The 27482-nt window shown below is 40.5% G+C and overlaps 1 long non-coding RNA gene across 4 annotated transcripts; it reads left to right on the top strand.

Moving 5' to 3' along the window:
- Window positions 1-2064: 2064 nt before the first annotated feature.
- On the top strand, window positions 2065-26709 carry LOC108634454. 4 transcript variants are annotated; one of them, XR_001917607.1, is made up of 4 exons: window positions 2065-2205; window positions 16388-16502; window positions 19090-19337; window positions 24493-26709. It is a non-coding gene; the product is annotated as an uncharacterized LOC108634454 (long non-coding RNA). The 4 variants fall into 4 exon arrangements; XR_001917608.1 differs by lacking the exon at window positions 2065-2205 and adding an exon at window positions 6983-8377; XR_001917606.1 differs by lacking the exon at window positions 2065-2205 and adding an exon at window positions 6983-14934.
- The last annotated feature ends 773 nt before the right edge of the window (window positions 26710-27482 follow it).

The raw sequence follows: 27482 nt of genomic DNA, 5'->3' as shown, positions 1-27482 counted from the left end.
GAAAGCCTTGACAAAATTCAATATCCATTTATGATAAAAACTCTCCAGAAAGCAGGCATAGAAGGAACATACCTCAACATAATAAAAGCCATATATGATAAAACCACAGCAAACATTATCCTCAATGGTGAAAAATTGAAAGCATTTCCCCTAAAGTCAGGAACAAGACAAGGATGCCCACTCTCACCACTACTATTCAACATAATTTTGGAAGTTTTAGCCACAGCAATCAGAGCAGAAAAAGAAATAAAAGGAATCCAGATTGGAAAAGAAGAAGTAAAACTCTCACTGTTTGCAGACAACATGATCCTCTACATGGAAAACCCTAAAGACTCCACCAGAAAATTACTAGAGCTAATCAATGAATATAGTAAAGTTGCAGGATATAAATTAACACACAGAAATCCCTTGCATTCTTATACACTAACAATGAGAAAACAAAGAGAAATTAAGGAAACAATTCCATTCACCATTGCAGTGAAAAGAATAAAATACTTAGGAATAAATCTACCTAAAGGAAACAAAACCTATATATAGAAAACTATAAAACACTGATGAAAGAAATCAAAGAGGACACAGATAGATGGAGAAATATACCATGTTCATGGATCAGAAGAATCAATAGAGTGAAAATGAGTATACTACCCAAAACAATCTATAGATTCAATGCAATCCCTATCAAGCTACTAACGGTACTTTTCACAGAACTAGAACAAATAATTTCACAATTTGTATGGAAATACAAAAAACTTCAAATAGCCAAAGCAATCTTGATAAAGAAGAATGGAACTGAAGGAATCAACCTGCCTGACTTCAGGCTCTACTACAAAGCCACAGTCATCAAGACAGTATGGTACTGGCACAAAGACAGAAACATAGACCAATGGAACAAAATAGAAAGCCCAGAGATAAATCCATGCCACCTATGGACACCTTATCTTTGGCAAAGGAGTAAGAATATACAATGGATTAAAGACAATCTCTTTAAGAAGTGGTGCTGGGAAAATGGGTCAACCACTTGTAAAAGAATGAAACTAGAACACTTTCTAACACTGTACACAAAAATAAACTCAAAATGGATTAAAGATCTAAGCATAAGACCAGAAACTATAAAACTCCTAGAGGAAAACATAGGCAAAACCACTCTCTGATGTAAATCATAGCAGGATCCTCTATGATCCACCTCCCAGAGTAATGGAAATAAAAGCAAAAATAAATAAATGGGACCTAATTAAACTTAAAAACTTTTCCACAATTAAGGAAACTATAAGCAAGGTGAAAAGACAGCCTTCTGAATGGGGAGAAAATAATAGCAAATGAAGCAACTGACAAATAATCTCAAAAATATACAAGCAACACCTACAGCTCAATTCCAGAAAAATAAACAATGCAATCCAAAGAATGGGCCAAAGAATGAAACAGACATTTCTCCAAAGAAGACATACAGATGGCTAAAGAAACACATGAAAAGATGCTCAACATCACTCATTATCAGAGAAATGCAAATCAAAACCACAATGAGGTACCATCTCACGCCAGTCAGAATGGCTGCGATCCAAAAATGTACAAACAGGAGGGGAGGGAAAGATGGCGGAGGAATTAGGACGGGAAGACCACTTTCTCCCTCACAAATTCCTCAAAAGAACATTTCATCGCCGAGCAAACTCCACAAAAACAACTTCTGTAGGCTGGCAGAGGACGTCAGGCAACCAGAAAAGCAGACCATTGTCTTCCAAAAACAGGTAGGAAAAAATATAAAAGACGAGAAAGGAGACAAAGGAGGTGGGGAGGAGCTCCGTCCCGGGAAGGGAATTTTAAGAAGAGAGGTTTCCAAACACCAGGAAACACTCTCCTGCCGAGTCTGTGGCGAGCCTTGGAAACACAGAGGGCAACATAACAGGAAGGAAAAATAGATAAATAATTAAAACCAACAGATTACAAGCCCAACAGTAACTCCCCAGCGGAAAAGCAGCACAGACGCCTGCATCGCATTGGGAAGTGGGGCAGGGCAGGGACGCGCGGAGGCGCGGGCTGCAGAGCTTTGTAAGAATNTGCATTTTTTCTTACAAGTTATTGTTTTATCGTTTCAAGAAATGCTGTTAACCTGGCAGTATTAAAACTGAATGAGCAAGGCCTCTTGGACAAATTGAAAAACAAATGGTGGTACGACAAAGGAGAGTGCGGCAGCGGGGCGGTGACTCCAAGGTCAGCCTCAATGTCACCACAACCGGGTACCCTTAGTGACGAGTAATCGGCAAGACTGTTAGCTTCTTATTGAGGAAAGAGCACAAGACTCACACAGAAAGTGGAATGACCAGGTTATTCCCCTGCCTGGCAGCTTTGGGAACTAGAAAGACTTCAGGGCACCGCCCGCACTTTTGATCTAACTTGGGTCCCTTCTTAAACTCCCAGACAGAGGCTCCCCGTCCACACCCTGCCCCTCCCCTCACAGGCCAGACCGCCTGCCTTAAGGAGGCCAGTGTGCAGGTCTCAACACCCTAGGCTTTCACAAGCCTGAGGCTTTCCTTAAGACTGTCCCCACCCGCCTCAGATGAGTGCTGTGAGAAATCAAATCTACTGAAAAGTCAGGTAACAGCCCTTTTTCTTCCCCCTCAGCCGTGATGGTTGCTCAGTGGTTGGTTGCCTGATTAGAGGTGGCTTCTTCAATCATGTGTATGAGTGATGAGATGTTCTCAATATGTGATAGCCTATTTAAGCTGGCCCCACTCAACTTGAAAGCCAAAGAACAAGTTCGGTTTCAAGTTAAATGGGGTCTTTCTTCAATAGGCCACCACATATACAGACTTTGCCAAGGTATTCGGTATATTTAAACAAGCGCGTCGCCTGACTGATACTCTTTGTGTATAAATCCCTGATTTGGCTTCTCCTTAGCCGTGTTCTTGGTTCAGGTAGGTCTAATTGTTATCCAGGCTGCCGTTGTGAGAAAATCCGTCTTACTTGGCATTCCTTTGGCTCCTTAATGTTCTTCGGGCTAGAACAAATGAATAGCCTTCAACCAAGCAACAAGAAATAGGGGCAAGCTCAGAAGCCACAATACAATGATGGAAGACGTGTTGGGTAAGTACAGGAGAGGACCTGAAAACAGAATCCTCCGTGGCCTAAAGGGCATGAGAATGATATTGAAGCGTGTAAGATCGACTCTTGTACAACCAAGATACCATGGGCATCTTAAGGTGAAGAATAGTGTTTCCCAGTCACAGACCAACAGACAGGGGAGCCAAAACATTTCTCCTTCAGAGACAATGGTTACACCTCTGCTCCTCTCTTTCTCTCTCCACTCCTCAGGATGCTGACGGAAAAGTTAGTTTGCCAGTCTGCAGTATAATACAGGGTTTGGAAACACAGAGCACTTTCCAAGAAATAAATTTAAAAAACAACTTTCTACAGGAAATAATCTTACCAAGCATGGGCAAGGTAAAACCTTGATTAACCAGAACTCACCTAACCAGTACACCAGCTCACTGAATTGTCCCCCCTCACAGTTCCACATTGACAAGAAAGCAACAATAGTACCAAAAGAGAAGACTGCAAGGAATTGATTTTTTTTTAATCACTTGCCAAGAGATGACCTATGGTTGGGTCACGCTCAGCTCTGTCACCTATATCTTCTCTCCATCTGGATTGACCCTCAAACATTAGACGCTGCTTGCCTGAGGCGAGAAAGTGGATACAAGCACTTTGAGGGGAAAAAAAAAAGTATTATTAGCCAAGAATGAAACAAAATGAGTATTCTTATTGAAAATTCCATTCATCCCTTATGGATTCCAATTAATCAAGGTTTTACTATATATCAAAAAGCGCTAACTTCCTTTCCTACCAGTGTGAACTAATGCCATTGACTTGGCTCATTCGAGTTTGGCAATGGCTCACCTGATGCCTAGAGTACTTAGCACTTTCTTCCTGGTCTTTTTTCTCATATTATTATCAGGCCACGGAGAACCTAATTATACCGTTCAAGTGAGTTGCAGAGTGAAAATTGAGCTCGATTGGATACATGGCTGTCACGAATTCATCCTTCATACTCAGCATGGTTAAAAAGGCGCCATGGACTGTATCAAGATGACTCTAAAACATCCATATGATGCCAAGTGCCCAGAAGTTTTCAAATAACCAGATGTTTGATGTTACATAAACAAAAAGATCTGCACGCATCTGGCTGAATTTTTACTTTTCACCCAGATATTGCCTCAGCTGATACTGCTGCAAAATTATCAAGTAACTTTGTTGCAAGCCCCACAATTTCCAGATTATCTGATTTTTGGCATGCAAATAGAAAAATATTTCAGTAGATGCTAAATGTTGCCAACTTCTTTGACCATAGTGCTACCTGCCACTCATCTTTCAAATCACTTCCTTTGCTCACTCCTCCAGACAAGTTTTTGAAATAAGTCGACCCTTTCTCAACTATGGATAATAGTGTGATCAGTGCTGCGTATCCAATGATTGCTTATTCCATTTCTGGATGACCAAGGAGCTTGCCTTTAACTTCTTTCTTCTTGCTACCTGCTGTTTTCTGAGAGTGAGCAAGAGAAGGGGCAAGAGATGAACTTGAATCAGTGCTACCACTATTTAGTGGTGATGCCAAAAACAAATCAATGGAAAAGAAGGTAGAAAAGGCAGTGAAACCTCATTAATTTGGAGCCCTCTAATTTATAATTTGTGATAGTTTGGACAGACACCAGTCTACAGGGACCAATCTACAGTCTAACTTTATCAGGGATGAGGCCAAGAGAGGTTTGTTAAGCAAATGAAGAGTTTAGACTCAATTGTCAGTTGAATTTTTCCTTACGAGAACAAACCTTTTTCAAATGTTGGAAGCATTTTTTGAGATATAATCATATTCATTACAAATTTATCTGCTAAGGTGGTTCTCATGAGAACCTTCACTAAAGCAATGTTTTATAGAGAGTTTGAATTACAAAATAGACTTTAAGAAATGAAACTGTCATTCTTCAAACCTATTTTGTAATTCAGGACTTTCTCCTTCAGACAATCCTTCTCCTCTATTCAAATCAGTGAGTTTTAACTGTATTAGTAAAATGGCTTGAGAATTACATTTCTTTATTGTATTCCATCCCCAGTTAACATGACAATTGACAAATACACCATCATTTCATAAAGAAAGTGAGACCCAGAGATGGTGGTGACTTTGAGAAGGTCACACAGCTAATGCTGTCACAAATCTCTGCTGACTTTCAGGGTCACCTCTTGTGATAATATTGCAGACAGCAATTTATCACATCTACCCATCCAATGAGCAATGCAAATCTGATTACATATGATCTATTTCCATAAAAATCAAGTTCATTCTCAACTACCTTGGTTACAAGGCAAATAGCATATTTAAGCCATTCCAGCCCTCAGTACTGATTACTAAAAATGACAATAATCACAAAGCCTGACGTTTATAAGTGCTTTTACTTTTTCAAAAACACTTTCACAACTATTATCTCTGAAACCAGGAGAGGGAAAAAAAACATATTATTTATCTCTCTCCCACAACCTTTAAATAATGATAAATGGGCAATTATGTTAAATTCTTGACTTTCCCCTCTGATATGAGACATAACACATTCTAAGCCTATTCTTTAAAAGTTACTATTTTATGGAAGAAAGAAGCAGTGATCAGGCTGTTTTAAATGTGCATACAGTTAGGCTGATGAAATAGATTTTTTTTAATTCTCTAAATACAAGAAATTAAAATAAGGTCAGTCACCAGTTAGCCTCTGCACCAGATCTACAGGTTAGAACTAAAATACTGCTTGGGTTTGCCAGTTTCCTAAACCTGGGCTAATAGGGTGGAAACAAATCAGACTCAATCCTTCCTTGATGAACTATAAATGTACAGGCAAGGATCATGGAAATTAGAGCTGTGGTTTGGGAATTTTTAACCTGCAAATCACCCTTTTGTGTTAGCACTTTATTACATTGTGTGTGCAAATGCAGTAATTAGGAGCCAGTGGGTTGTTTCAGCGATAAACCCCCATCACCAGGGGTTTGTGACACAGCCAGTGAAAGTCTATTGCTATAAATCACAGCAGAATGGGGATTTTAGCTGCTGAATTACCACATCAACCTCCCTCCTCAGCTGCTTGTCCCCGCAAACTTTCAAATTCTTCTGATGCCCGCACCCACACTGTTTCATTCCCTTAATCTTGGGTGAAGGGCACCCAGCCTAGCTTCCCCACATAACCTTATTTTACTAGATGGGGTCTGGTCAATGAAACAATCCATTTGTGATCTTGACAAGGCATTATAAACCATACCCCACTTCACCCTAGAAGTGTCCTGGTTTTAGTTCTATCCAGGGATTTAAATCAACTTCCAGTGTCTATATTTTCCAAGACAAAAATCAGCATATTTTGTGTGCTTTGGGGAACACTGGAACAGAATGTTTAAAAGAAACCATTCTAAACCAGTTGACTGCAGTGAGAGTTGCCTTAACTTGTAAGTAAGGATGAGGATGAGATATGAACTTAAACTTCCATTAAGTCACAAAGAGTTGGACACAACTGTGCAACTAAGCATTATGTGACCCCATGAACTGTAGCCCACCAGGCTCCTCTGTCCATGGAATTTTCCAGGCAAAAATATTGGAGCAGATTGCCATTTCCTCTCCAGGGCATCTTTCTGACCTGATCATTATGATTTATAGAGTATTGATAGAGAAATGCAGTTTATTTTCTTCACAAATATATCGGGACTAGAATAAACTACGGAGAAGGCAATGGCACCCCACTCCAGTACTCTTGCCTGGAAAATCCCATGGACGGAGGAGCCTGGTAGGCTGCAGTCCATGGGGTCGCTAAGAGTCAGACACGACTGAGCGACTTCACTTTCACTTTTCACTTTTATGCATTGGAGAAGAAAATGGCAACCCACTCCAGTGTTCTTACCTGGAGAATCCCAGGGACGGCGGAGCCTGGTGAGCTGCCGTCTGTGGGGTCGCACAGAGTCGGACACGACTGAAGCGACTTAGCAGCAGCAGCAGCAGCAGCAGCAGCAGAATAAACTAACCAATGGGATGCTAGTAAAGAACTTAGGGAACTTGTTTTAATAAATTCCAAAAATGACTTGCAATTAAAATTAGTTATATCTCCTTTCACATGGGTGCTCTTAAAGTACTTAAAAAGAGTTTGTTCTCTTAAGAAATTCAAAGATATTCCTCCTATCACAATCTTTTTTTTGTTTGTTTCGTAACCATGTATTTGCTTAGCAAGTCTCTATTGAGAGATAGTAAAAAGTTATACTTTAGGACAGTAGATTTCCAAATGCCCTCAGCTTCTCTTTAGTGGTACGTAGATAAATGAGGTGAGGTGATACTGTGTTTCCTATATGCATAAATGAGATCCTCAGCTTTGTGTGTATTTCTTCTTCCATGTTTGTCTACAATTCTCCTCTCCTATGCCACCGTCTCTTAACCACTTCTCTTCCACACCCAGAATTGTTTGACATTCTTGGGCCTTGGGTCATGGATGTGAATCTGCCTCTGCCTTTTACCTGCAATAAGATGGACGTTTTATTGGCAGGAGCCATCCCTAAAGGGAGACATTTTGGATATCCAGGGTTAAGCCGGACCCCAGTGACTCTCTATTGACACTGTTATGTGTGTAGTCAAGAATCATTACAGATCGATGGCACTTCCTGAGTCTTAGAAGAAGTTCCTGTGAGTCACCAAGACTGGTTTGGGATCAAGGAGTAGGGTGAGTACATTACACTCTTCGTTGGTTTGCATGTCTCTATGCTGGTGCTGCCGCCTGGAAGTATGAAGAAACTGACAGTTTTCTTTACTGATAGTGACTAAGTTTGCTCCTTGAACTTACTCAGGTCTTCTTCCCAAGAGCAAACCCTCACTTTCTTTCAAGTGGCTGCTGCAAACAAGGGACCTTTTTGCCTTAAGAACTGAACCAATCCAGTGACTACCAAAACCATTGATTTTACCAGATGGTGTTAAAGAATAAGTTCTACCACCGGAAAAAAAAAATTGTAATCCAGAAAGAAAGTATTTTTTAAAATTAACCCATTTTAATGAATTTTTTTGAAATTGACTACGTGGCCTTAACACAGTTTCTATGATTAGGATGTGGTTATTTGCCTTTGGTGTTATCCTGATAACATGAATGTGTTTCTTATTGACAAACAATGACCAAATGTCCAACACCAGAGCTACAGAAAGAGCAGCAGGAATGAAAAGCCTGAAGGTAAGAATGCTGCTATACAGTTGCCAAGAAGAAAGACACCGCTGCAGTGGCAGAGTTAAACGGTATATGGCTATGCTCTTTCTGCCCCACTAAGAGCAAATCATTTGGTCTCCTTTCATTTGAAGAGAAGAATATAGGACTACACTCTCTGAAAGGTAGGACAGCCATGGAAAAGAAATGCGAAAGATTTGAAATGATTGGAAAAGAAACACAAAAGATATGAAATGATTAAAACACGTTCGATGAGGGTGGGAATTGAGGTTGGTGGAACAGGGTGGGGGCAGATTTCTTTTACAGAGAACAATTGAAATCTATTCTCTTTTGACTTTCTAGAGAGCGGTAAAACATTTGGCCCTTGGCACATGAGGCAAATCCCTATTGGTCAGAGGTGGCAAAGGGTGGTCCAAGTGCTAGATTCACCATAAAGCTCAATTTCATCTGGCTTTGAAGCAAATATTTCTCAAAATATAGATCTAAGACAATAGCATCCATTACATTAAAAAAAAAATGAGAGGGAGAGACTGACTCTGCTAGCATGTGATGTCTAGCATTGCTGCTGGAAATGCAGAGAAGTGGATGAAAGCTGAAAAGAGTGGCGTGTACCCTGGAATGGCAACCAGAAGTTAGCTTTCAGATCTGATAGGTAGACCCTATTTGTTGCAATCTATTGGCATGTAAGCTAAGACTGATTATTTTTCTATGGGTCATGGTCAATGGAGGGCTACTGAGAGAAAATGCTAGCACCCATTGGATTAAACTCTCAATGAATATTTTGCCTAGAATCAGGAAAATGAACTAGATGTCTTTCTTCAGAAACACTTGTTGAGTTTCTGGTAAAGACCTGCTTCCGTCTGTCTTCTCAGTCTATGCCTCTCTTTCTCAGTATCATGGGGATGAACTAAAGAAAAGACACTTGTATGTAGTGAAACACAACCAAATGTGATAGTTTGAATGTTAATGGATCTCAAAACAGGGTTTTCAAGGGACTCATATCAATTACATACCTGGGAAATTATCTGTGGCCACATTTTAAACAAAACTAGCTTCTCCAGAAGCTTAGCATCTTTCCTTCATGCCCTTCTCCCTGTCAGGGACAAACTGAGTAAGAAGTCTTCCCAGACAAATTGGGTTGTGTCAGATAGTCCACAACCAATAAATTGTTCAGGTTTCTAGTTCTAGAGGGAGAGATTGGACCAAGGCCTAGTTTGGCAAGAATCCATTAGTGAAATTCACAACTTGTAATCAAGAGGTCTATCACTTTGCATTTGAGAGGTTATCATTTGGAAATGACCTGGCTTTATCCAAATATCTCTAAGTGACTTTGGGGGCTGCTTCTCTAGCACAGAAGCCCATCGATAGGTTTCAATCACTAGTATTGTTGGGCCCTTAGTAAAATGGCTCACAGCTTTCACCTCCTAATGTTATAGGCATGCATTATTGAATTTGCTCTTTGCACTTACATTAAATTATGATCTCATTAGCAAGGAGTTAAATAGGTTTAAGCTTCATTTGTGAACTACATGATATAAATACTGTCTCAGAGTGAGAGTCTAGCAGCTAAGCACTGTATAACTCTGCAAATTACTGTAGCTGCCCCTGTGGAATGAGGGTCACTTGGGTGGCCAGGGTCCAGTATTGCCAGCAGTCATATGTGCCTGCTCTCAGGTTGTGGAGAAAGTTCAGGCTTTCTCCAAGGGTAGAAAGATTAAAATAACTTAAATCTTCATTTTCCTAGAATCCTGCATCCAGAAACCCCTGTGAAAAGAAATAAATCAAGCTTCTTTAAAGGGGCTCCAGAATATTAATGTAGTCTAGGGCATAGCCTCCAGCAGCTACTAGATGGAGAGGTAAATCCCTTCACTACACTATCCCCAGGTAACCTATGGAAAAGAATAGCAAGGACTCTAGACTATATCCTTTCATCCAATGATGAATCTTCTCTTGGTAATAGATCAAGTCCTGCCTGGGCAGAGATGTCTGTAACTGCCTTCCTGCCTGTGATTTCCTGAATGATACTAGGAGTTCTCCAGAAAAGGCTAGGGAAACAAGCGAGCAATTTGAAAAGGTGAACTGTCACCATGAAAACCTGAAATATCTTCAGTAGAAAAGCCAGTGATAGATGGCTTTTCTCCCTCCACTGGACCAAAGATAATTTTTAGAAGTTGTTCCAAAAAGTCACTAGGTACCAAGAAGCAAATGCAGTAACTTGGAGTGAGCTTTGGATAAATCATAGCATGAGGGGAGGGCTTCCAGCTTAGGCTGTGATAAGTTTCTGTTATCATCATTCAGACATTGTGTTCTTAGAGCAAGTTTGTAATTAACACTGCAAATACACCATCCTTGCTCATGTATTTCTTTTACTTCTCCATAATCTCCTTGTCTTTCGCTCCATGACCTATGTATTTACACATATATCTGTCCTTCCTAAGGGCACCATTGACGATCTCTTGGTATAATTAATTAAACAGACATTTGCTCTTTAGGTGCCCCTGCTCAGAAAGGAGAAAAGAAGCCACTTAAACTAGAATATATCGCACAGTCTCTCAAATAGATAAATCTTACAACACCCTCTGATTCCTATATCTTTCAGGCCTAGAACCACATCCATAGTACAGACCTTGTCTCTCAACCCTTCTAGGAGTACCATATGGAGGAATCAACTTGGTCACTAACTCACGAGGCCTTTTTTTCTTCTTTGCACTATGGGAAAACAGCACCCTCACATCACTCTCTCCACATTTCTTTCTTTATAAAAAAAGAATCCAACATGGCTCAAATCTATGTAGTTTAGGTATTTCCTGAAATCAAAATTAAAAAATAAATTGGACAGTTCCTTTGAAATCAAAATTTTTAGTTACTTAAAAAAAAATAAGCAGTTTCTACTTTCACAGAAGAAAAAATTGTTCCTCTTATCCTAAAACTGTCTGCATATGTAACACTGGCCAGCACTAAGATGACACTGAACTTCACAATGGCTGGCTCATAGCTCCCAGAAATGAGCTGGGAACCTAGACAACTGCCACCCGGGGCTGGATGCCCTGGATTAATGAGCACAGAGCTTTGTTGTTGATTGTTGCCAGGTGGGGATGGCAGAGATAAGCAGAAATTTGTATCAGCCAGTAATGTTTTCTTCAAAAATAGAACTCATTTTCAAGGCATTATGAATTACATTACTACCCCAATTTCAAAAAAAAATTGATGCTACTTCATGACTGCTCCCCACACTCAGGAACCATCATTCTGTCTCAGGTCAGTGCTCCCTTCACATACTATTAACTGACTATCTAGGTGACATTTGCTGTTATCCCCTCCATCTGGTCCATAATCCACATACATTTTTATGCTATAGGTGCAATTTACAGCCTTTCCGTAGGAGGAATTTACAGCCTTTCCTCCACCCAACACCCCAGACCATTATTTAAACAAAACAGAACAAAGAGTTGGAGTTCATAAACAGTTACACTCCACTTCCTTTCCCATTTCTCATGAAGCTTTGTATTTTAACAAGGAAGTTTCCTCCATCTTAAAGATGTGAAATTCCCTTGATGGAATGTCAGGTACCAGTGAGGAAAATATTTGTGGCAGAGGTGGGGGGTCCCAGACCCCCTGAAATTACAAAGCACTCCTGTTCTCTCCCAAGCTCTACGACCTGTGTTTTTGTTTTGTTCTGTTTTATTTTTGCCTTAAGAGGACTCCACTCAGGAAATATTCACAGCAAGCCCTTCAGAGGGGAGAATGACTAACTAATTTCCATGATAGGAATCTGACCTACTTTGTTTAATTCTTTCCATTCTCTATTGAAGCAAGGACAATAAATATTTCTGACTTCTAATTCTCTTAGGTACCCGTTAAGGGCCTGCAGTCAGAGCTCTGAAACATTCCCCTGGAGACATACCACTGCACCACAGCAGTGAAAGGCCCCAGCTGCTGGATCTACCCTTGCTAGGCTGAGAGTTATTTTGAATCTGATGGTCCCTAAAGAAAAAGTTCATTATGAACATCCAAAGTCTAAGAACAAAAACAATGCGGGCTTGCCACCCCCTTTTGTGTGTTCCATTGGTGAAGGTACAGTGCAGGCTAGAGCAGATTACTTACCCTTTCTGTACTTATTCATGGCTATACTTAGAGAAGCCATGAATCTACCTTCTTAAAGTGATTATTAAACTTGACCAATAATAATAATTTTATTATGTGTTAAGTGCTAGGCTGGAAAACAAAATGCTAAAAGAGCTTTCTATTCAAGTATTTCTTGAGAGAACTATTCTAAGTGGGGAATACAAATATATAAGCCATGGTCTTTCCACTTGAGCAACATAGTTTAGGGGGAAACACAAGGCCTGGGCACAAATAATAAGGCAAGATAGAAGATGAAGAGGGGGAGAGAAAATATTAGGGTGAGGAGCAAAAATGGCATCAAGAGGAAAGTGACATTTAAAGTGACCAATTGCCCACCTAATTCTACTTTCTTTAAAATACCAAATTGTATGTGTCTATGTGTGTGTGTGTGTGTGTGTGTGTTTTGGAAGGGGAACGTCAATACATTTGGTTGATTTGAATTGAGTTTGGCAATACATCCAGTAAGGTACAGTAACAGAGAAAATTATGTGGATAGAAGCAGTTTTTCTCTGCCATCTTGAGAATTTGTTCCACCCTGCAGCAACATACAATTGTAGGAGATTTGGCCTTTAAAGTACTTTCTTTTCTTGGCAGCTATCCTAACCTTGTTAAGTGGTATTATCTGTGATTTCTGATTACAGCTTTTATGCTGCTTGGCTGTGCTGCTGCTTAAAATGTTTGTTTTTCTCCTTCATTTTTATTTAGAAGTTCCCAAACGCACATTGGTTCCCTGCCAGATTTCATAAACCCTGTGATTTTTTTTTTCCAATCAAAGACTAAACTTCTAAGGATATATAATTTGTCAGATTTCCCTAAAGTCCTGGGGCATCAGATGAGGTTTGGATTGTCTAAGGCAGGGTTTCCCAGCCGCAGCACTATTGACATCTGGGGCCTCGTGGTGGGGGAGGTCCTGCATATAGTGGGGTGTTTAACAGCATCACTGGCCTCTACCTACTAGATGCCTGTATTGCCCCCCTCCCCAGTTGTGACAATGAAAGATGACTCGACATTGCCCAGTGTCTCCTGAAGGGCAAAACTACCCCTAATAGAGAACCATTGCTCTAAGGCAACCTCCACTGTAACTGTACAGACTATGGTAGTAGAGAGCGGTTACTGACCATTCTGAGGGAGCCACTCAATGGCCTAAGGCAGGGGTAGGCCACCTGTCAGAAAAGCAGGATGCTAGATTGCTGACCTGGATGCTAAATGCTCAGCCTGGATTTTGACAAGAGTGGAGGGTGGCAGCCCAGAATAAGGCCAGCAGAGGAAAAGCCTTCCCTCCTTTAAAACCAGTACTTGTTTGTCCCAGGACCCCTTTACACAATTCAAAGTTAAAGGAACCCCCAAAGATTTTGTTCATATGTATTATGTCTATTAATGCTTACCATATCCGAAATTAAAATGGAATGATTTTTAAATAATGTATTAATAACTCATTTAAAAATAATAAACCCAATGTATATTCACATAAATAGCTTGCTTTTTAAAAAATCAGTGAGGAGTGGCATTGTCCTATTTGCAAGTATCTTTAATATCTGGCTTAATATAACAGAATAGGATTCTCATATCTACTTCTTCATTCAATGTGTTGTGATATCACATGTCATGTTACCTCCAGGAAACTCCACTGTACATCATGAGAGAATAAGAGTGAGAAAGGCAAAGAACATCTTAGTATTACTACCAAAATAGTTTTGACCTCACCGACCCTCTGATGAAAAGATTTCAGGGATCCTCCAGGGGTCTCTGGACCAGTTTGAGAACCACTGCTCTAAACTAACATGCCCCACTTTTATCAACCCTAGCTTACTTAAGTGTTGATAATTTTTTTTTTAAACCTAGGATCTCTAGGGAGAGATCTCTACTTGGACCTTAGTGTGAGTGCCTTTAATCAGACTGCTGTGTTCCTGAGATCTAGTAAGAGCAGCCATAACTAAAGAAATTGAAGTCATTTGAAGAACACAGTAGCTTGAGGGAGGTCAGGGCCCGGTAAGGGCTTAGTCAAAGAGCAGCATGAAGACACTGGGCCCTTTGCAGTAAGAAAAGAGGAAGCATGAAAAGGAAGAAAAAATGCTTGATACTTTTTCCTGTGGTCCTGATGGAATCAGTGACCTATCTGTTATTGAAAAACATCTCCCCTGCAATCTGAGCCAACTGTCATAATCCTGAGCCTGGGTGCCAATATGTAGTTTAAGGCATAGCACTGAAGGAAAGGTGGTGGTGATAGAGGAAAAGATTATAGGAGAAAGGACAGAGAAGGAGGCTAGACAGTGGAGACTAGGGCAGAAGGCAATTCCAACACTGATCTCCTGGCCATAGATGGCCTGTCTGTCCTTTAAGAAAAAAAAGTCGAAGATGACTGTCACAGCTAACAATATCCTAAAGAGGCTCACATTTTTATTTAAATAACTTTTGTTTCTTTGCATTCCAAGCAACTCTGGCCAGCACTTGAGAAGCCTAAGCTTCTAAGCATTGATTGAAGGAACTTGTTTCAAGTATAAAAGGACCTCAATTTCCTGGTGACATACAAAATACAGATATTCTGGCTGCCAAGTTCAGGACTAACCAAGAAAGTGTCACCTCCCTGACACTAAAGGTTTATAGTTTTACAAATCCTAAGTACTCTGAAATTGCCTATTATTTTTACATGATGCTCTGTTTCTCAAAATATTTCGAGATGGTCCTTCTGCTCTCAACAGTAAAGAGAAAAAGAAAGGAAACAGGCTTTGGGGATGGTCTGATAGAGAACAGATCTCTGTGACAACAGAAGTCTTGTCAATGATTGGGATATGTTGGTGGGTCCAAGTTACCCAAAATAAACTCAGAAATTCTATGGAATGTTCATAGTTACACAAATATGCCTGTTTTCCTCCTTGAAAATTGGTAGCATTCAGAAAAACAGGTACTAGTACTGGCAATATTGTTCACATGAGCCTGAACACACAGTAGTTCATAGCCTCATAATACAAATATGCCACCCCCTCTCTATAATGCATTTTAAATCTAAAGTTATTAGAGATCCTTTAAGATTCATTAGGTCTAGAAAGAAAACTGTAGAAGTCATTATTCCCATTTTACAGCTGAAGAAATTTCCAAGAGAGAAAATCATTACCCTAGGACCAATAGGGTTTCCCGCATTTGTGAAGTGGCTCTGAAGCTTCATTTGACTACAACAGCTTATCTAAACTTCCTCTACAGCACTGCCATAGAGGCAGAGTCAGTTTGCCATTTCAGGTCATGCCATATTAATAATTCATTTTAAAACAATCTAGTTCACCTTCTGATGACCTGAGTTGGCCCTAGACATACAACCATATCAGAGAGACAGCTGATCAGTAACTTAAAAACAATTCGTAGACCAAATCTCACACTGTTGAAAGTATTCTTATACAGAACTCAGAGGTCCACATTATACTGTTAATATTAAGACCAGTATGGTGTAAGAATTTAGTCTGGGGAGACATGTATGTAGTACAGTTTGTTGGAAGATCATTTTCAGCTGGACAGCAGATTTGTGTAATAAAGGACAATTAATCAGAAGGCGTGCTCTTCAGAGAGAATCTATCTTCTATTCTGCTGGAATTCATCCTTTTGTCTCCACATGTGGAAGTGCCTCCCCTTCTGGCCCCGTTCCCTTCCCCACTCCACCATAAAACTTGCTTTCTGTCTGGAAGTACAACAAGACACCCGGTTAGATCAAACCTAACACACCTCCATCACAAAGCTACTGCAAGCTGCCGCCGACGATTGTCACTGAGGGGAAACCCTCCTCACCCCACACCGCCTATCTGAGGAGTGCCTTTTTTCTATCCTCATTATTTAACAGTGTGTGCCGATTACTCAAAGCGATATGGGCAGGCCCTGGTAAATATAGCGTTGCTGTAGTGTTAATTTTTATAAGGTAATGCTCAGGTTGCCTGCAGTGTCTAAAATTACTCTGTGGCCAGGGCCCCCTGCTTTATCGCTTTCTATAGTTTTAAAGTAGTTTGAAGCTTGAATAACATAAAATAACATAATATAATGTTATTTATGTTATTTCCCACGTGAAGAACGCCTGTAAACCTTGCAGTATTGAAACTCAGTGAACAAGGCATCTTAGACAAGCTGAAAAACAAATGGTGGTACGATAAGGGGGAGTGTGGAGCCAAGGACTCCGGGAGTAAGGTCAGTCGCTGAAGGTCTTTTTGTACTGATTAGCAATCACATTTTGAACCACTGTTTATTTTCTACCCTAAAACGGCTTTCCTTCCCAACACACACTCCCTGACACAGTGGGACCCCTTTATAACACCAGCACTGAAAGTTTAAGGCAAACACCAGCCTTAGAGGCCTGCCACGTGACATCACTCATGGACTCCCGGCAAGCTATTGTAATTAGGGAACTCAATCTGGCCCACCACATTCCCAAAGAATGAGCTGTGTTATAAGGGGGTTTTACTGTATTTCACATTTCGAAAGTTCGAAGAGAAAAACAACAACAACCAAAAAAAAGAAAAAAAAAAAGATCCAGTTGTGACAGTACTTTTTCTTAACCTCTTACAGTTTCAGAGACTTTGTAGTTGCTAATGCCTTTGGTTATGACTATATTATGTTGAGCCCGCTTGAAAACAGTCAAAGAATTAAGTAACAAAGACTGGCTTCTGTAAGCACAATGATTAGCCTCCTCTCAGCTGCTGTCATATTGAGTTCAGCATCTATTTGGATTTCAAATTTCATTAAGTCTGTCACACTTCTCTCTTCCAAAGGTGTTATTTGAATCTCTGTATGTAATATTTCTAAAATTCAGTCGCATGCTCCTTAAGGGTATACATTCTCAGGATAACATCACATTGATAAGCATGAAACACTCTTCCCCTCCTCCTTCCTGCCCCCCTAAGAAAATTCTTTTTGAGTTTCAAGTTTTGCCTTTCCTTTTTTCGAACTAATATTGTGGTATCAGTTAATTCATTTCATGAAATGCCACTCATTTTCCTTGTGCAGTGAACCATTTTGCTCCTGGTTTTCTACATCCCACAATAGGGAATTTTATGAAACTTAAATTGGAGGAACTTGAAACTTTGTTGCTACAGCTTACGTGGGTCATGCAAAGGACACTTTTCCCCCATCAAAAATCACATACATATACAAATCTAATGGGAGAGGACAAGTTACCAGAAATTGATCCATTTCCTAATGGACTGTGGAACATCCCTGCAGATAGTTTCACCAGCCTCCTTAAGGAGGCGAGCCATCATTTCATAAGTGACAGAGATTCTTATCACTTGTCTAGCTGTCATTCATCCTAGAAGAATGACTCTTTGCAAGGTTGTTATAGAGATGAGGCATGTCCATACCCCTCTTCCCGACAATGTGATTCAATTCCAATTGGCCTTTTTGTTGAAGTAAACAAGTACAGGACTGGCTCTTAGGAAAATGGAATCAGAACATGGCCAAATTGTCTTTATATTTAATTCTTTACATGATACTAGGACCAGCTGAGCTACAGAGTATTGAGTGTCAGCCATAGCCATCATCTGCTCACTGTGCTATCATTTGAATAAGATACTCAATTCACTGGCTTAACAATGTGGGTATTCCATTCTATTGTATTCAGTAGCAAAATGGTTACATTCCCTCTAAAAAGACTACAAAATGCTATTTTATTTTATTTTTGTCAAAGAAAGGCTCCTGGCCCTTGCTGTGTCCTACCTCAAGGTAGGGCTCAAGGCACCAACTTTTCTCTTTCCATTGTTCAGCAGTTCAGTTTCTGCTTTTTCATACAGGCAGGTAGCTTAGTCAGATTTGCACAGTTTGACCTGAAAGTCACTGACCGGCTTCCTTGATTTTCCCCCACCCCCCTCCTTCCATTTTAAATAGAGATCAGATAAGTGTAGGGTTTTTTTTTTTTTTTCCTAATTATTCTCTACATTCCCTGGAGTAAAAGCTAAAAATGAGCTGGATTTTTTTTTCAATCATCAGCCTCCCAGAAAAGTTTTCTGATTTGTATGGAGCCAATTCAGGACCCAGTGGGTCCTCCTGAGGGTTTCCTTAAACTCCCAGGAAGCGGGAACAGAGTCGATTCATTGTGCTGTGCCCTTGTCTCCACAGCACAAAGATTTGCTCCCCTGAGGGTGAGACCTTAGCAACCAGCCCCCACAGGGAGCAATTTCTTTCTCAACCACTGGGTGAAAGGAGAGAGCTAATCCTTTTTAAGCAAACCCTTGTGAAATAACTCTCCCCAATATGAATATCAGGAACCGCTAACATACTCACCTGCTATCTTAAAAACTAGTTGTTGACACAGGGAGAACAAGGGAGAAAGGGGTGTTGCCGGGCAGAGAGGGGAAAGAGTGCTTCAAGTTCCCAAATGAAAAGAGTGTTACATCAATAGAGATTATGTCACTGCTCAACTCTGGCAAATGGTGTTTATGCAAGCTGGCAGAGGACTAAATTGTGCTTGTGTTTACACTTCTGCTCCCATGGCCGAATGTTGCCTTATTTAGTTGTTGACACCATCTTGAGGTACTAAAGGATTTAAGGAGTCAAAATAAAAGAATATTTAGGTGAGGATCACAACTGTCAACAGAAGCACAGTCTGCTGTCTTACTAGCCATTGTGAAACATCCACCAGTTGCCAGAGTTGAGTCATAACATTTACATCAATGTCTAGTTATTTTACGACTTAGAACTATTGTATACTGTTGCAATGTATTATAATGTTCCATTGTCTTTGTTTTCCCCAAGAACTAATCGCCTTGTTCATTTCTCTTAGGACAAGACCAGCGCTCTGAGCCTGAGCAATGTGGCAGGCGTTTTCTATATACTTGTCGGAGGTCTGGGGCTGGCCATGATGGTGGCTTTGATAGAATTCTGTTACAAATCGCGGGCAGAGTCCAAACGCATGAAACTCACAAAGAACACCCAAAACTTTAAGCCTGCTCCTGCCACCAACACTCAAAATTACGCTACATACAGAGAAGGCTACAACGTGTATGGAACAGAGAGTGTTAAGATCTAGGGGTACGGTTAAGGTCTAGTACACTAATCAGCTTACGTTATTGTACGTTAATCTCTTTTATTTTTCTCTTTTTTTTTTTGGTCTGGTTTATTGTTTAAGAATTGTCTATTCTTTGCAACCATTTAATTCTTTGAAAACAACAGTTGTGCTTTCTTGTCAGACAGTAGAGCTTTTCTAATAGCATACTTGTAATTAAATTGTGGTCCACAACCTAAGAGGAAAAAAGTTCTCTAGAGCAGCACTGTTCAATGGAAATATTTGCAAGCCACATTTGTGAACCAGATGTGTAATTTAAGTGCTCTGGTAGCTATTTTCAAAAGTAACACAAGTAACGGTAGAAATATGGTATTTTGCATTTGTCAAAACCTATAGAACATCGAGGGTTAACCCTTAATGTAAACTATGGACCCTGGGGCATAATGATGTGTCAATATAAGTTCATTAATTGTGACAAATGTACCACTTTAATGTTGATAATGGAAGACAACAAGTGGAAACAGAGACTATGGGAACTCTCTATACTTTCCACTTAATTTTACTGTGAACCTAAAGCTCTTCTAAAAAATAAATTTTATTAAGTAAAAAAAGTTTTTTAAGTAACACAAGCAAAATTAATTTAATGATATATTTTTTAACTCAGTATATCTGAAATATTAGCATTTCAACTTGTTACCAATGTAAAAAATGAAAGAGGTATTTTACATTCTTTTTTCATACTAAGTCTTAGAAATCAGGGGTGTGTTTCACATAGATACTTATGGCACGTCTCAACTCTCACATTAGCCACATATCAAGTGTTCAATAGTAACATGTGGCTGGTAACTGCCATGTTGGACAGTGCAGCTATAGAGAAAGCAGCTCTCTGGAACTGATGTGAAAATGAAAGTGGAAATGGGAAGCTGCCCCCTTGAGAAAGGCAGTGCTTCTATAGGGGTGTGTTGATTCACTTAAGTGTAAACCTAAGACAATTGCTTTAATCTGTGAGTTCCTTTGTTGTCCCTTTCTTGGAACTGATGTTCATTCAGGTAAGTGCCTCCCAGAGGACAGTCTAGGACCCCTGCTGCTGGCTGTTCCCAAATTCATACTTAAATGAGCCTGATTGATGCCACCTTGACTCTGGCAGCTACAGCCAAAACTCACCAATAACTCAGACATGTTCAAAGGCAAGCTTGAGTTAGGATAACATCTCCACGAGAATATAAGTTTAGTTACCTTCAAGTGCATCCGTCATCAGTAACATACCTATCAAAAGTGGAAATGAACAATTAGCAACTTCATAGCTCTTATTGTAGGTGGGAGATTTTTTTTTTTTCTTCATGAGTTAACGTCTATGAGCTTCAGTTTCTAAATGCATTTGTGCTTTTGACCTCCACATATTTTATGGTGTGGATTTCAATTCAGCCAAGTTTTAAATATTTCCTCCAAATAAATCACTTGTCCTCACCACAGATGGCATTCTCTTGTTTGATGAAGCTGCTGGTTGTTCTTTCCTGCTGCAGACCTCCTGTCACAGCATATTCAGTATATGACTAACCCACTAACAGAGTGCTCCCATTGCATTGCTGAATGGATCAAAGATGGATTCATCTGTAATTAGCATTGTTTGCATGCAAGCATTTAATGTTCCAGTGTGCTTAAAATATTTTACTCTTGAGTAGGTTATATAGGCCCATTAGAACTGGGGGGACGTTATTTGCTTTCTCATAGGATAGTACCCAAGTGATTTCAACCTAGGTGAATTATCCCAAATTCAAAGATACTGGCATCCAAAGAAAAGAATACACCTGAAATCTGCATATCAGTTTTCCACGTGCTCTCACTCTGTTGCTGCCGTTGTGGTAATGGGGCAGAAAACACTGGCTTGGCCAACGTTCGGAGTTTTTCCATAAAACCTGAACAAACTTTTTGGTCAAGCCGATATTTTCCCTTTTAGGAAACTAAGCACCGGCCATATCAAATGACTTGCTAAAGGCAAGAAAACTGGGTAGTGGCAGTTCTCAGACTAGAACCCAGCTCTTCGTCCTCTTATAACTGTATCCTTCACTAAACCATGTGACCACCCTCCACTCATGGCCTGGTGGTCTCCAGAAATCTTGAAACCCCAATGGGATCCTGTCACGTGAAGAGCAGATCCTAAGTCTATGTCTTACTTCATTACAAAAGTGTCTTGAGGGACTTCACCTAGCCTCCACTGGCCCTCCTTCTGATGTACTTGACACAAGGGTATATGTTCAATCATTCCTACTTCTGCAAAAGGAAGCTTTCTGGAACAGGGCTTAGGGTCACACAGCCTCCAGATCCCCTTTATTATCAGCCATTCTATCTGAGTCTCTTGTTTAAGTCCCAGAGCAGTGCTTACCGACTGAGTGTGCAGCAGGTCAGGGGTGGGGCCTGAGGTTCTACACTGCTCACAAGCTCACAGGTCATATTGATGCTGCTGGTCCAGGGAGTAGTAAGGTTCTAGAGAAAGTTGTCTCAGAGCCTATCACTTAAGGAAGGAAGGGGGGTGGTGAATGAGAAAAAGAGAGAGAAAGTGGGATCAGCAAACCTTCGGGCAGGGTGCTGCAGTCTTCCAGTGGAGGCCCAGAACACTGAACCCAGGGGTGGGGAGAGCACAAGAAATGAACTTCCCACAACTTCTGGTGCAGTGGCTTTCCTTTAGTCATCTTGGCTGACCCATTTTGTGAAGCAAGATTCAGGATAACTGAGGCAAAAATCACATTTGAATAGACATCGATGCCAACGCAGTTACAGCCCAGTTAGTTGACACTGTGGCAGTCATCCCTAGGATGAAAAGAAAACCTGGGGAGAGACTCTGCAAACAAATGTGTCCTCCAAGTCTGTGTGAAGTCCCTAGACAAGAAGGAAAAGCCCCAGAGGATGCCAGGGAAAAAACCTGACATGTGTCAGTCAAGACACAAAGCAGGCTGAGCAGGAAATAGAAACCTCTCAGCTGTCCTCAGCCAGTTTGGTGATGTAACATCAGGGGGATGTTAGTCTTCATTCATTCATCTTTTATTTCCCAAGAAGTTCTGGAATATCTCACAGTGACTTCTAATTTCTAACCTAGTTATTATGGTTTCCAGTTCTTGGAGTTGGCCTAGATCTGTCAGGGTCTATTCAGGGTCACAGAGATGGAGAAGCACCCTGAGATTTTACTTATATTGCTGATTATCAGAGCCAGCCTTGGGAGTTTATGGTACCAGTCATTCTTCAGGAAGAATGACTCAAGAGCAAATCAATTGCAATAATATGATCCAGGTGAAATCTGGTTAGTAAAAAGGCATCCTTGAAAGAGGAGGGACTCATCTCTCATTTGCTATGGCTGAGAGTAGAGTCGGGGTTATTGGACTCATTGTGGGAACCTATGCCTCAGACCTAGCCCTGATTCGAGAGCAGATGACCTCTTGACGACCTACTGTCTGTCTGGGTTACTGATCACCCACTGGAAGAGGGGCCTGAAGCATGCCCGGGCAGGTGAACAGCCATCAAGCATTCCAGATTCACTGCACCCTACGGGTGACTCTGCTCACTATTTTAAGAAATTCTTTCCGATTTCTTCATTGCTGCTCAGAATTACTTCTGGCTTCTTTGGTTTCTTCAACATATTTGAAATCCTTCTCATTTTCAAGAGCTCAAAATTCCTGGGGATGAGGAAAAAGATTTCTTTTTTTCCTCTAATACAGTTCTATTTAGTCTTCCTAGAGAATAACAACTTTGTTCACGCTGCCCATTTTGAAGGAATCTGTTTTCCTTCTACAGCTATAGACATTCTTGCTGGGGAAGCATCCCTGCCTTAGAGAGCTCATCTTATGTTAAGTGGTGATGTTCTTTGTCCCCAGAGGACTTTTCCTTCCATGATAATATCGGGTTGGCCAAAAAGTTCATTCAGGTTTTTCCATTAACATCATACAGAAAAACCCAAAAGACCTTTTTGGCCAGCCCAATATTTCATCTACCTCCATTTAAAAACCAGAGACAGAGGCACTGAGAGATTAGGTGATTTTCCCAAAGTTATGCACCTGGGAAGTGACATCCCATGGCCAATAGGAAGGTCAGAAGGGACATTGACCTTTATGCCGTAGATATAAACTTTCTCCAAATATCTGAGGTAGATATGATTCTGGACCATAGGGATTCCAAGGAAGTGGTTTACCTGCTTTCATGTTAGTCTTATTCTGCTTCTTTGGGTATTTTGGCCTTCAGTTGCATCTTTGACTTTCTTCTTACAGATAATTTTATTCTAGGGCCAGTGGTAGATAGTGATCATGTCATTCTTTTGGGATAAAATTCAGAGTTACCTCAGGAGAAAAAGAAGGACCCCATTAGTATAGACAGAAAGGATAGAGAAGATGGTTATGAACTTGAAGAGGAGGCAGGAATGTGGCCTTAAGTTTCCAGGGTTGGGGGCAAATGAAGTCCCTGCACTAGTTAATGCCTCCAAAAAAGAGGACAGCAACAGCATCTCCATCAGCCCCATAATATTAGGGCAAAGATCCCATGGAGGCAAGCTCCTTTGTGGATATCGCTAGGATTCTGCCTTCTTCCTGGAACGTGCTCTCTCTTCAAAGTCCATGTGCTATTTTCTGACTTCAGTAACTAAGGTTGTAGATATCAAGAGAAAGAAGCTGTCACCTTTCTGGCAATGAGCAGTAAATTTTCTTCTCATGATCAAATGGATTTCAATTGAGCCAGCCATAGAAGACCACTCAAAGTCTGTCCTAGGCAAACAGTCCCCTGTCACAGTTTCTGCAATCAGAATTCACTCTGCAATGTCATTGTGCTGACACTGTCATTGTCCTATATTGAAATGCCACTAAGGCCTTCTAGTATACCCACATCCTAAGTGATGAACGTTTTGAGTTAGACTTCATCCAATGCCCATGTATTCCTTAGTACAATGCATAGTAAAAACAAACAAACAAACAAACAAACAAAAACCTAATTTTAACCTATGGCAAAGCACTTGGCTTCCAGGGAAAGAATTGAAACAAACCTCAAACCTGTTTCCTAAAGGCAATCAAATAAGGTGCAGCCTCAGAGATGCCAGTTTGAAAAAACAGCTGTGGTTTTGGACCAAGATAGACTGAGCTATAACACACTTAGATTGCCAACAGAAAGCCCATTCAAACTGACATTAACCCCTTTACTTTTCAGATCCCTTCCCACTGGAGGCAAGTGATGAGAGGAATCACCGAAAACGTGGCTGCTTCAAGGATCCTGAGCCAGATTCCACTCTCCTTGGTGTCGGGCATGACACGAATATTGCTGATGGTGCAATGACCTTTCAATAGGAAAAACTGATTTTTTTTTCCTTCAGTGCCTTATGGAATACTCTGAGACTCGCGACAATGCAAACCATCATTGAAATCTTTTCGCTTTGCTTGAAAAAAATTAAAATAAAACCAACAAAAAAATGGACATGCAAGATTCCAGTATGCGAAAACAAATGTTATTTTACAAAGTGTCAATTCAACAAAAGCCATTCTTTGATACCACTGCACAGTATACAAACACCATGTTCTTTAACACACATACACACAGACAAATTTCAAATTCCAATTCTGCAAACAGGCCCATCTCACTAAAATAATTAATTCCTCCTGATTTAAAGAAAAAAAAATCTGACCTCCCTGTCTGGGAGGAGACTGGCATTTCTTCTAGGATCTGCTGACAAGATGTTTTTGGTATTTCCTGTTGGTGATGATGTTCTGTGCATCCTATTTCCTTTCAACATTGCTGAAATGTGTATATCTTTAGAATGTAAATGCAACACTTCAGAAAATTCAAACACTTTGGAAAAGGGACTCAACGGTGACTTCTGTGTTTTGAAACGGTTTTGTGAAAATGCGCTGCCAATTTCCCACTCAGTGAAGGGATGAACAGAACTTTCTGAAACTGACTTGTGTTTAGCAAGGGACGGGCACTCTTAGGCATACCTCTCGGTGCTTTCCTACAAACGGATCCCGGGGCTTTCCGAGAAGCCCGGAATTTCAGCTCACAGATGTGTTTTTCTTGCTTCCGTGTGCATCTTAAGTCAAGATAGCTGAGTATTTAGCATTGAGGTAGGGAAATGCGGCCTACACTCCCAAATGTGTTTAGAATATCTTTCTCAGAAACAACACTGTGTTTAGCTCCGCTTTCTCTGCTAAGTATGCCTTTCAAATGTACACCATGGAGACAGGACCGCGTTGCAAGGCGGGCCAGTGGGTTCAGACCACAGTTCTCATCTGACTTTCACTCTTGCTAGGTCTGTCTTACCAGCTGTTGCCTGTGATTGCCTGTGGCTCTCTGTCAGACTGCATGTGTCCTTTCCTAGTTTGCCAAGACTAAGATGCATTCCCAACCTACTGCTAAATCAAGGGCCTCAGTGTCACTCCCAGGTCCTTGCTTGGAGCAGTCTCTCTACTGACTCCGAAGATCGCACCACTGCTACACGGGCTATCAAGTAACTAACTGCGTACCTGCCGTTGGCATCATCAGAACAGTCAGAGGAAATAGTCTCCACTCACTAATTACCTCCTATATAACGACGTACGCTTTCTGTAGTTCAGTAGTCTGCTCTCATCAGCGACGTGCATTGGGAAGTTTCCAGGCTGTAAAAACTGGGAGCTCAAATTCATCTCCCCAAGTGTGACCCTTAGATGCTTTAGTTGGCTTGCTGCACATTTGCTCTTGTCTTCAGAAAAGAAAGGTACAAGTCTAGTTTCCAATGAAACATTTCCGGAAAAGTGTAATATAAACTTTCATTCCAAAAACTGTGTCAGAAATGAATGACTCACCTGTCAAATTTTCAATGGTATTGAACAAAACAAACAGAAAAAAAAAATAAAAAAAAAAAAACAAGAAAGCTGTTGTGTTTTTGTTTTCACAAAACTGATTTTTTTTCAACTTCTGAATGCTATGATGTCCCAGCGCGGGAAGCTAATGCTGTGCCAATATATGAGGTTGTATAAAACCAACCAACCAACCTACACACAAACTTCTCATAGGCACTGGATAAAGAGAAGTGGATGTTTGTTGACCCAGATCAGTTTTTCAGAGAGGAAACTTCACTGGGAATGAAGAGGCGGGTAAATTGGTTTGTTATTTTTTAAAAACGTGCATGTTTAAAAAAAAAAAACATTGATTGCTTCAAATTTCTGCTACTAACTTCAAGCTACAGGAGTTTGGCGGTAGTCACTTGAAGATTTTTTTCCAATAATTTTCTTTTTGTTGTTAAAGCTGTACTTCAGTAAACAGAAACATTGCCAAGCAAACTAATGGCTGTAAAAGAGTAAATTGCATGTGTGGGAATAAATTACGGAGCCTCACTGCCATGAGGTATTGTACAAAGTTTTAATACATTTTGTAAATAAAATTGTAAAGAAAGAATTCTGTTTCTGGGCTTTGACTGTTCAAATTTTATTGGGATGCAGGTGCCAAGACGTTATTATTCGCCAGTTGACTTTCCACCAGAAGTCTCACCAATGATGCTTGGTCACCTTACTGGTGATCTTCACCAATTATTATGCCTCTCCCCACCCCAGCTGCAACTGCAGTCAGGTTCCGACTCCTAATCTAAATGGAATGGGCTATGAAGACCCTCGATTAGGTCTGCTGAGATCGCCACCAGTGAGGTGGCATCAACAAACAGGACTTCAGTTCATATGTGAAAGAGGAAAAGTTTGACTTCAAGACCTTCATTCCCACTCATCATCTCCTCTACCCTCAGGGACCCTCTCCTCAGACATCTGCCTTGACCCTAACCCCAATCCTCTATCCTCTCATTGCCAGATCTGGCCTCCCAAGGAAGGGCCCAAACTCAGGATTGATGATCCAAAAAAAAAAAAAAACCTCTAATTGCTTTCCCATTGCTTTCACATACATCACATGTATGTGTTGTCTTCCTCTTAGTTAATTGGCTCTACTTTTTGCTTCTTTCATTACTGATAATAACTTAATGTTCTAGTGGAAAATCTTTATTCCACCCAGGGCCACTGATCTAGAGTAGGGGATTAAATAATGAATCTAGGACTATACTGATCTTAGAACATTTCCGAGAGAGAACCAAAAGGCTAATGATCTAGTTTGAATTGTGTATAGTGAAAATGGAATATAGTTTTATCCAACAAATAGAGCACATGTTTAAATATAGATCAGTTTCA

The sequence above is a fragment of the Capra hircus genome (assembly GCF_001704415.2).
Source record: "Capra hircus breed San Clemente chromosome X unlocalized genomic scaffold, ASM170441v1, whole genome shotgun sequence".
Taxonomy (NCBI): Eukaryota; Metazoa; Chordata; class Mammalia; order Artiodactyla; family Bovidae; genus Capra; species Capra hircus.
Note: the sequence above shows the minus strand (reverse complement) of the source record. Positions and strands in the feature narration are given on the sequence as shown.